Raw genomic sequence first — 8,096 nt, 5'->3', positions numbered from 1 at the left:
ATAGACCAGACAACTACAAGGATGTCTTGTTTGGAACTAGGCACACTGAGCAGTGTTGATTTGGCTAGTGTCAGTGCTAGTGAACAAATATAGTAGGAAGAAGACTATGAAGCAATAAATGCAAAGCACTTTTGATAGTAAATGAGCTTATTTTCCTATATAGGAGTATTTTCAGTGCATTTTGTTGTATTGGTTGCAATAATAGTGCATGTAGTTTTTAAGAAGTGATCCTGTAGTAGGGAATGAGAATGAATAAAGTGTGGTGCATGCTTGATGTATCCAATTGTATATGACATGTATTTGTTTGAATGGAAATGAATTTTGGCAACATTTTGTTTGTTTGCCTATAATTTGGTAGCAGTTTGTTTTACTTGCATTGACCGGGCAACTAAACATTAACATAGAGAGTGAAAATTTGCACAAAATGAAACTTAAAAGCAGTCTTAAAGATAGACTGGTGGGTTCAACATTACAAGAATTGATCTTACAAAGTTCATGATCTGCAACATAAGAAACTAGCATAGCACTTTCCGAAATAGGAAACGCGCTCATCGAGTTCATCCATGAGATCCAGGACATCTTTGCATGGAAGCCTTCAGACATGCCAGGTGTACCTAGGAAACTCGCTGAGCACACTCTCAATATTGATCCTAAGTTTAAGTCGGTCAAACAATTTCTTCATTGTTTTAATAAGGAGAGGCATGGCCATTGGAGAAGAGGTGGCCCTCTTGGCAACCGGGTTCATTGTTGAAGTTTTTCTTTCTGAGTGGTTAGCTAATCCGGTGCTAGTACTTAAGAAAAATGGCACTTTGGCGTATGTGTGTGGATTTACACAGACCTTAACAAAGCTTTGCTCAGCTGATCCTTTTGCTCTTCCCCATATTGATCAGATCATTGATGCTACGGCGAGTTGTGAGCGTTTGAGCTTTTTAGATGCTTATTCTGGTTATCATCAGATCAAGGTGGCCTGTTTGCAAATTTTTAGAATCCTCAAATTCTAAAAGGAAAAAAAGTTATGCTCAAATTTCAATTTTTTTGAATTTTTGTTAAATCTGGTCAAACTACTTATTCAAGAAGTATTAGTGTTACTAACTAATTATTCAAGAATATTAGTGTTACTAAATAATTATTTCAGTTTTTTTGAATTTTGGTCAAATATGGTCAAACTGTGGTCAAACAATGGTCAAACTACTTATTAAAAAATATTAGTGTTACTAAATAATTATTTCAGTTTTTTTGTATTTTGGTCAAATCTGGTCAAACATTGGTCAAACTATGGTCAAATTGTGGTCAAACTACTTATTCAAGAAATATTAGTGTTACTAAATAATTATTGTTTTTTAGAACAATAGTTTCAAACTCAAACAATGAAATGTGTGACTTCATGCTCAAGCTAAATTCCTGAGGGTTAATAGGATTGACATCTTACTATTGTCAGGAAAACAACTTGGAAACGAGGAAATATAGAACCCTGAAGTTAAGCGTGCTCAGACTGGAGTAATGAGAGGATGGGTGACCGTCCGAGAAGTTAGATGATTTGGAATGATGAGGGGTGAATAGATATTAGAGGTTAAATTGAGCAGTGATGAGGGTTGATTAGAGATTAGAGGTTAAAATAATTCAGAAATTTGAAAATAAAAAAAATAAAAAAATCATAAAATTTCCTTTAGTACCGGTTAGTGTTATCAACCGGGACTAAATGTGGACCTCCAGGCAGCGGCCACGTGGAGGGCCTTTAGTCCCTGTTCGTATAAGAACTGGGACTAAAGGGGGAGGGTTTAGTAACGACCCTTTAGTTGTGTTTCCTCACTCGTGCACGCACTAAATTTGGATGTTTCTTTCGGATGGCGCCCTAAAAAGCAGGTGTACCTTGTTGATATGAGTAATATATCATTTTCTTAAGCCTAGATGTCACACGAACAAGCAAACATTTTCGTTCATTGAAAAAACTTTAAGCGAATGCTCAAAAAATGTGATTTTGTATAAGGAGTTGCCATGTTGTAAACTAAAAATTGCCATTCAGGAATTGCCATACTAGCTGAATGAAATCGTCATGCTACATCAACGGAAAAAGGTGATAATTGACATGCTCTAAAAACATAAATTATCATCGTCTGTGAATGTGTTCGCTCATATTGACATCCTGAGCGAACCAATTAGTGCTTAGTGCCAACACCTTGTAGTTTGCTCAAAGGATGTATTTGCAGTGAACACTTCAGGATTGGTGCGTGGGACCCGACATGCACGAGGTCGTTCGCTCCGACTCCTTAAAAATCTGACATCAGCCTTCTAACATTTAGGTAAAAAGAAATAGCAGGACCAGACAACTGTTTGGCAAATGCATCAAGTACAAATGAGCAGAAAAATTGTATATAATGCCTACAAAAATAGTGAAGTTAACATCATGTCAGTGCAACATAAACTAACATTTAAACACAATGCAAGCCCAGAAGCAACCATGTAATACTGGCCTCAGGCTTCCCTTCAAGCTCCATGGAAGATTCAGAGGTTGGGGCGCGTCGCGTGATTCTTTTAACTTCTTATAGTTAGACAATGCTCGAGCGGCGTCCTATGTCATGCTGAGACTGGAAGAAGAATGCTAGTTAATATAAGGACAATGTATTGACTGTTTAGGAAAATTAAGCGCCATCATTCAAGATGAACATCTCTGCTTGCATTTGGATAATGCCTTGACTGAAACCTTCATTGATCACATGTTTCCAAATTCAGTTGAACATGTCTCACGAGCAAACAAGTTTCAGACTCAGGGTCATCGGCAATGCTAACCATCAAAGTTTGCTCTGAAGCATCAAAGGGAGCCAACCATGCTTTGGAGGACGCTACCTCGGACTATAAGCATAAGCCATACACTGTCTACAACCTCAGCGTCTGCACTCACGTCCTCAAAAGATCGGCAGTTCCTCCCTTTCCATAGATTCACTACCCCAAACTGACTTTTTCCTGACGGCCAAAATCCGTCAGGAATCAACAGTTTTCGTCAGGAATGAGCCCCTGCCGTCAGGAATTTCCCGTCAGAAACAGCTTGTCAGGAAAGAGGATTGTTCCTGACGGTCCCCGTCACGAATAGTGTTCCTGACGGCAATTCCTGAGGGGAGCCCCTCGCCTCCCAAACTCAAATTCCTGACGGCCCCACCGTCAGGAGATACCGTCAGGAACATCTTCTGTGGCTCTCAGGACCATACCTTCAGGAATGAGCTCAACATATATCCATGACGGCTAGCTTCGTCAGGAAAGTATGAAAACAGTCGTCAGGAATCAACCAAGACAAACCAAAAATATTATTGGAAAACAGTATATATTCACAGCCACATGCAAATCTTTTGACAATCATGCGTACACAAAGGTCACACGACCCGGTTTAAAATCACAACCAATTCCTAGGTCACAATGTACCCATCCAATTTATTTAAATCTCATTGTTCACAAGATCCACACATTCATATCCAAGTCATGATTCATGGAAGCTTGACTTAACAGGAGGTGTCACCAAGTCCAAAACACGCATACTAGTTGATTCCTAAATTGCCAGGAGAAGCAATTGACAAAGAAAGCCTAACTGCACTGCAGTTCACAATATTAACTAGCTATACTACTGGAATTCCTAAATGTTTGTCCTGTGTTGGAATAGAACTATGCTCATCCGCATGAGTAGCATGAGGATTGTCTTCATCATGGGAACATTCTGCCAACGGAGTATCAGCATTCACGTGGGCTTGGAAGGTTCCATTCACCTATACGACAGAAAAATATAGGAGATTTCAATGAACAACGGTGAAAGGCAAAACTGTTATACATACAGGTTTTCAAACCAAAAGGTAAGCTCCAGCTCATGACACACTTGTTGCTAGCCACCAAGCAAGTGAAGAAGACTTCTCTTATTGCCAAGTACAGGCTGCAATTATTTAAATTGTAACCGGAACATAATGAACAAAAGAAAAGAAAAGGGAAGAAAAAAATAAATGGTTGCAATCCAATGACCTATATCCATAGTATTCATGGCAAATGAAATTTTGTGATGACCAACCCCCTTCACAACTTTACATGATAGCAAACAAAATCATCACTTCATAGGAAAAATCTAAGTATGCGGAACACTAAACTGCATGTACAGAACTAGCACTACATGTAGAAAACTAGCAGTAAGCAGCATATTTATAGCTTTGCGATGCAAGTTCTGAACATCAGCAGTTTAGCATCACTAAAAGAACTTGATGTATTTCAAGTAAGGACGGAACATTGGCATGAGCTAAAACAGTTGGAGAGCCTAAACAAGCTGCAAGGCAATCCAAAAATTCATCATCTTGAAAATGTTAAAAACAAGGAGGCGGGCGATGCAAAGCTAGCTGATAAGAAAAGACTAATATGACTAGAACTGTCCTGGGGTGGTTCCTTACAGACTTACTCACCAGAAGTTCAAGTGGAGGTGCTTGAGGGCCTTCGCCCACCCAAGGGTCTGGTGAGGAGAATGGTGGCCCCAAGTATCTACAACGATTTCTACTCAGAAGCTGTATTTGTGAAGAAAATTAGAATAACTGGGGACATACTCATAAATGCAAGTTTAGAGGTATATACATCGTGTAGTATAAGTGTTATTGGAGCAGCAGGGTGAAGCTAATGCACTGACAACCTTTTGCTGTTCTACTTCTATGTTTGTGTACACAAGTTCAAGAGAAATGCAAAGGATGCCATCATTATAATACAACTGTACTGATCATGGAACAAACAATTTATTGAAAAACAAAAATGTTACATTTTAGATTAACATTTGTCGTAGTTTTGAATAAAGAGCAAAGGTGCAGGAACTTACAAGACACTTTTGAACATTATATTATTGATGGGGCCACAATCTCCACTCTCAACCACATTTGCAAACTTCCAACTTCATGAACTTGCAAGTGTTCATCTTTGTTGCTGCCATAGGCCATTCTTCTTTTCCTACATAAGAGAAGATGCTCTTCTAACAAACAACCAACACTCAAAACTTGGACAAAACTCGATATAGAATAAAACGGCAGTAGGTGAGGTTCGGAACGAGTTCATGCTGGAACACAATCAACAGGACACTAACATTTTCTCTTAAGTTGAACAAGAAATTTAAATCTAACAGAGCATCGGATCTTCAGTCTTGCAAAGGAGCAAATAATTGAAATACTAAGGTGATAAAACTAGAACTAGATCATCTCAATTGGAAGCATAAAGGAACAGACATCACACTAACTGAACAAGCAAGGGGTTCAAGAAATCAGCGAGGGAAGAGGTGAGATAATGGAGTACAGAACATAAATTTGGCTTCTGGAGCTTGGTGTTGCAGCAGTCTAAGACGTGGCTTTGAAGATGGAGAAGAACAGGAACATGTAGATGCAAGAGACGATTAGCAGCAGGTGTTGACAGAGTTCAGCAGCAAGCTGTCGTTGGGGAAGAGCAGCGTCGTCATTGGAGAGGAGGTAAAAGTTTAAATTGTGCTGCAAAAAGGCTCTAAATGCTAAATGAATAAATGTTCTATCAATTATCTACAAGGAAAGAAAACATGTACGAGAACAAATAATCATTCTCAGGTGGTTAGTCAAAATATACATGAAAGACATCTTCTATTCTGTTCTCAGGTGGTTAGGGATAGCAATATATCTTTCCCTAATCCACCACAAATTACATTAGTAATCCATAATCCATAATCCATACTTGACCTCCAAAAAGAAATATCTGAGAACACAAATTACATTAGTGATCCATAATCCACCACATTATATAGAAGCATAATTTCTAACTCATTCTGCAGGGCCATACATCTTTCCCTACATAAGGGAACATGTTTTTTCAACAAACTACCCATACTGGGAGGTCAAATGAAACTGAATGCAACTTACCAACACGCTTTTGGTCTGAATAAATGATAATGAGCCACTGCAGAAACATAGCGAATTTATCACAAGTACTACAAGATTACTCAATCAACATCGTTTAAGTACAAAATGAAATTGTTAACTAAAAAGGAAAAATGTACCACTGTACACAGATTTGAAACTAATTTTCAATCGTAAATAGCATTTTTTTTCAACATACAGAAGTTCTTTGCATGGACATAAAATGCACAAAAGTTACATATTCAGAATTAAGAATGAAATAGATTTTTTTGTAGCTGTGCAGCACATCTAAACTATTTGATACAACAGCCAGATTGGGTAGGGAAGATGAGAAAGAGGGCCTGGACGGGCAGGGAGTCACCTCTGCACGGGGAGGGAGGCGGATCTGGAAATCGCCGGCCAGGGAGGCGGATCTGGACGTCGCCGGCGAGTTGGGGTGGCGCTCGACGACGAGGGGGATGGCGCTCGACGGCGATGTGGGCGGCGCTCGACGGCTAGGGGGGGCGGCCGATCGGAACTGGACGGCCGGTACGGGGGAAGTGGCGGCGCTGGACGGGGGAGGTGGCGGCGCTGGACGGGGGAGTGGGAGGAGTATCTCGATGGGGAAAAGTGGATCGAGTTCTAGGTATTTTGACCAAGCCCTCCTGTGTTTTGACCAAGCCCTCCTGTTGAGAGCGCAAGTCGCACGAAATACACCCTGGGAACGAAATTTCAGCGCGCTTTTCACTCTCCAAACGAAAATATCACGCGCCTCAAAAGCGAAAATATCTCCGGGTCCCGCATAGGTATCTTCCTGACGGTCACATATACGTTCCTGAAGGTGTGCAAAGTGATTCGCGACGTGGATAGTGTCCCGACGCGAACGTGCAACTGCGTTCCTGAAGGTTATTCTCATTCCTGAAGGTTATTGCTGAGAGCGTCAGGAACGTAACGATCTTTCCCCTCGGTTGACCATCCACGTCAGGAACACGTACACATTCCTGAAGGAGGTTTCGCGCCCGTCACGAACGTGTCTGGCCGTCACGAAAAAGTCTGTTTGGGGTAGTGATTCTACGATATGTAATCAGCAGCAGTGTCTTGCTTCTTCAAGACAGCAAACTTGCTCAGGGAGGAAGATTTGTGCCACCAAACTTTGATTGTGACAGCACGAAATCCGACGGTAGCCACCTTATTGTCAGAGGGACAGAAGAGGTGGCGAGCGAAGGAGCAGTTAAACGTCAGTTGAGTAGCAGATTCAGGAACCTGATCACATAGGACAGAAGAGGTGCCATTCTTCAATAGAAGCCGCAAGTAAAATTTAATTTTGGGCTCAGCCTTCACTTTTAAGAAAAAGGGTTTTCCCCCGCTTTGTATTACAAAGCAACCAATCGATACAGCCAACGATAGGTGTTGGGCAGAAGCAGCACAATCACACCCAAAAGAAACGAAAGAGAAAAAATGCCGACAATGGCGGATTAACGGAAACGAAGAAGCTTCACGACCACTGCGCCCACCGAAGATCTCCCACCAAGCTCCAAGGCTCTGAAGCACCGGTACCAATCAACACCTCCAAGAAGGACCGCGACGATGACGACGTTGCTGCCAAGGGTTTCCCCCGATACGCAACGAGGCGAGAGGAAGGGTCACCCCCGACGCCCTCCAGGAAGGTCCGGGAGCACCCACTGGCATCGCCGCGTCGGTGTCGGACAGGCCGACAGGAGTTTCCCCCGATCCCAACCTTCACCTCGGATGCTCTAGAGCCTGCCACCAAACCGACCACCCACCATCTTGCGCCACCGCGGTCATGAAGCCTCCACGCCGTCTCACCACGGCACCACAAAGTGAGGCCTGCACAATGGAGAATAGGAGTCGGGGCTAGGGGCCGCAGCACCGTCGGCACGCGGGAGGGCACGACCTCCACCGTCAACGACGGTAGCCGACCGGACACAGTAGTATTAGTGTTACTAACAAAGAAGAAATTGCCATGGAACACATTATTAGAAATGCCATGGGACACATTAAAATAACAAATTGTCATTCTTATGGATTGGTGAACCTTGACATATAGGTAGATACGGTTCATATTTTGCCATATGCTTTACATTTATCTAGCTATATAATTGACATGTGCCCTAGTACTAACCAGGGAGTTCCTACATGTGAATTGTTTCCATAAAAAAATTGTTGTGCCTCTCCTGCATGATGGCATGGCAATTTTGCCATGAAGTTTGAAAC

At 41.8% G+C, this 8,096-nt stretch overlaps 1 long non-coding RNA gene across 4 annotated transcripts; it reads right to left on the bottom strand.

Annotated features, from left to right (window-relative positions):
- Positions 1-3,395: 3,395 nt before the first annotated feature.
- Positions 3,396-6,587, bottom strand: LOC123186429 (uncharacterized). 4 transcript variants are annotated; one of them, XR_006493631.1, is made up of 5 exons: positions 6,244-6,586; positions 5,886-5,922; positions 4,829-5,426; positions 4,428-4,526; positions 3,396-3,752 (listed from the first exon to the last, which is right to left on the bottom strand). It is a non-coding gene; the product is annotated as an uncharacterized lncRNA (long non-coding RNA). The 4 variants fall into 4 exon arrangements; XR_006493630.1 differs by having other exon boundaries at positions 4,829-5,922; positions 6,244-6,587; XR_006493632.1 differs by lacking the exon at positions 5,886-5,922 and having other exon boundaries at positions 6,244-6,584.
- Positions 6,588-8,096: the final 1,509 nt, after the last annotated feature.

Source organism: Triticum aestivum, chromosome 1A (assembly GCF_018294505.1).
Source record: "Triticum aestivum cultivar Chinese Spring chromosome 1A, IWGSC CS RefSeq v2.1, whole genome shotgun sequence".
In the NCBI taxonomy this organism is placed as follows: domain Eukaryota; kingdom Viridiplantae; phylum Streptophyta; class Magnoliopsida; order Poales; family Poaceae; genus Triticum; species Triticum aestivum.
This window is presented reverse-complemented; position numbering and strand designations above follow the sequence as displayed.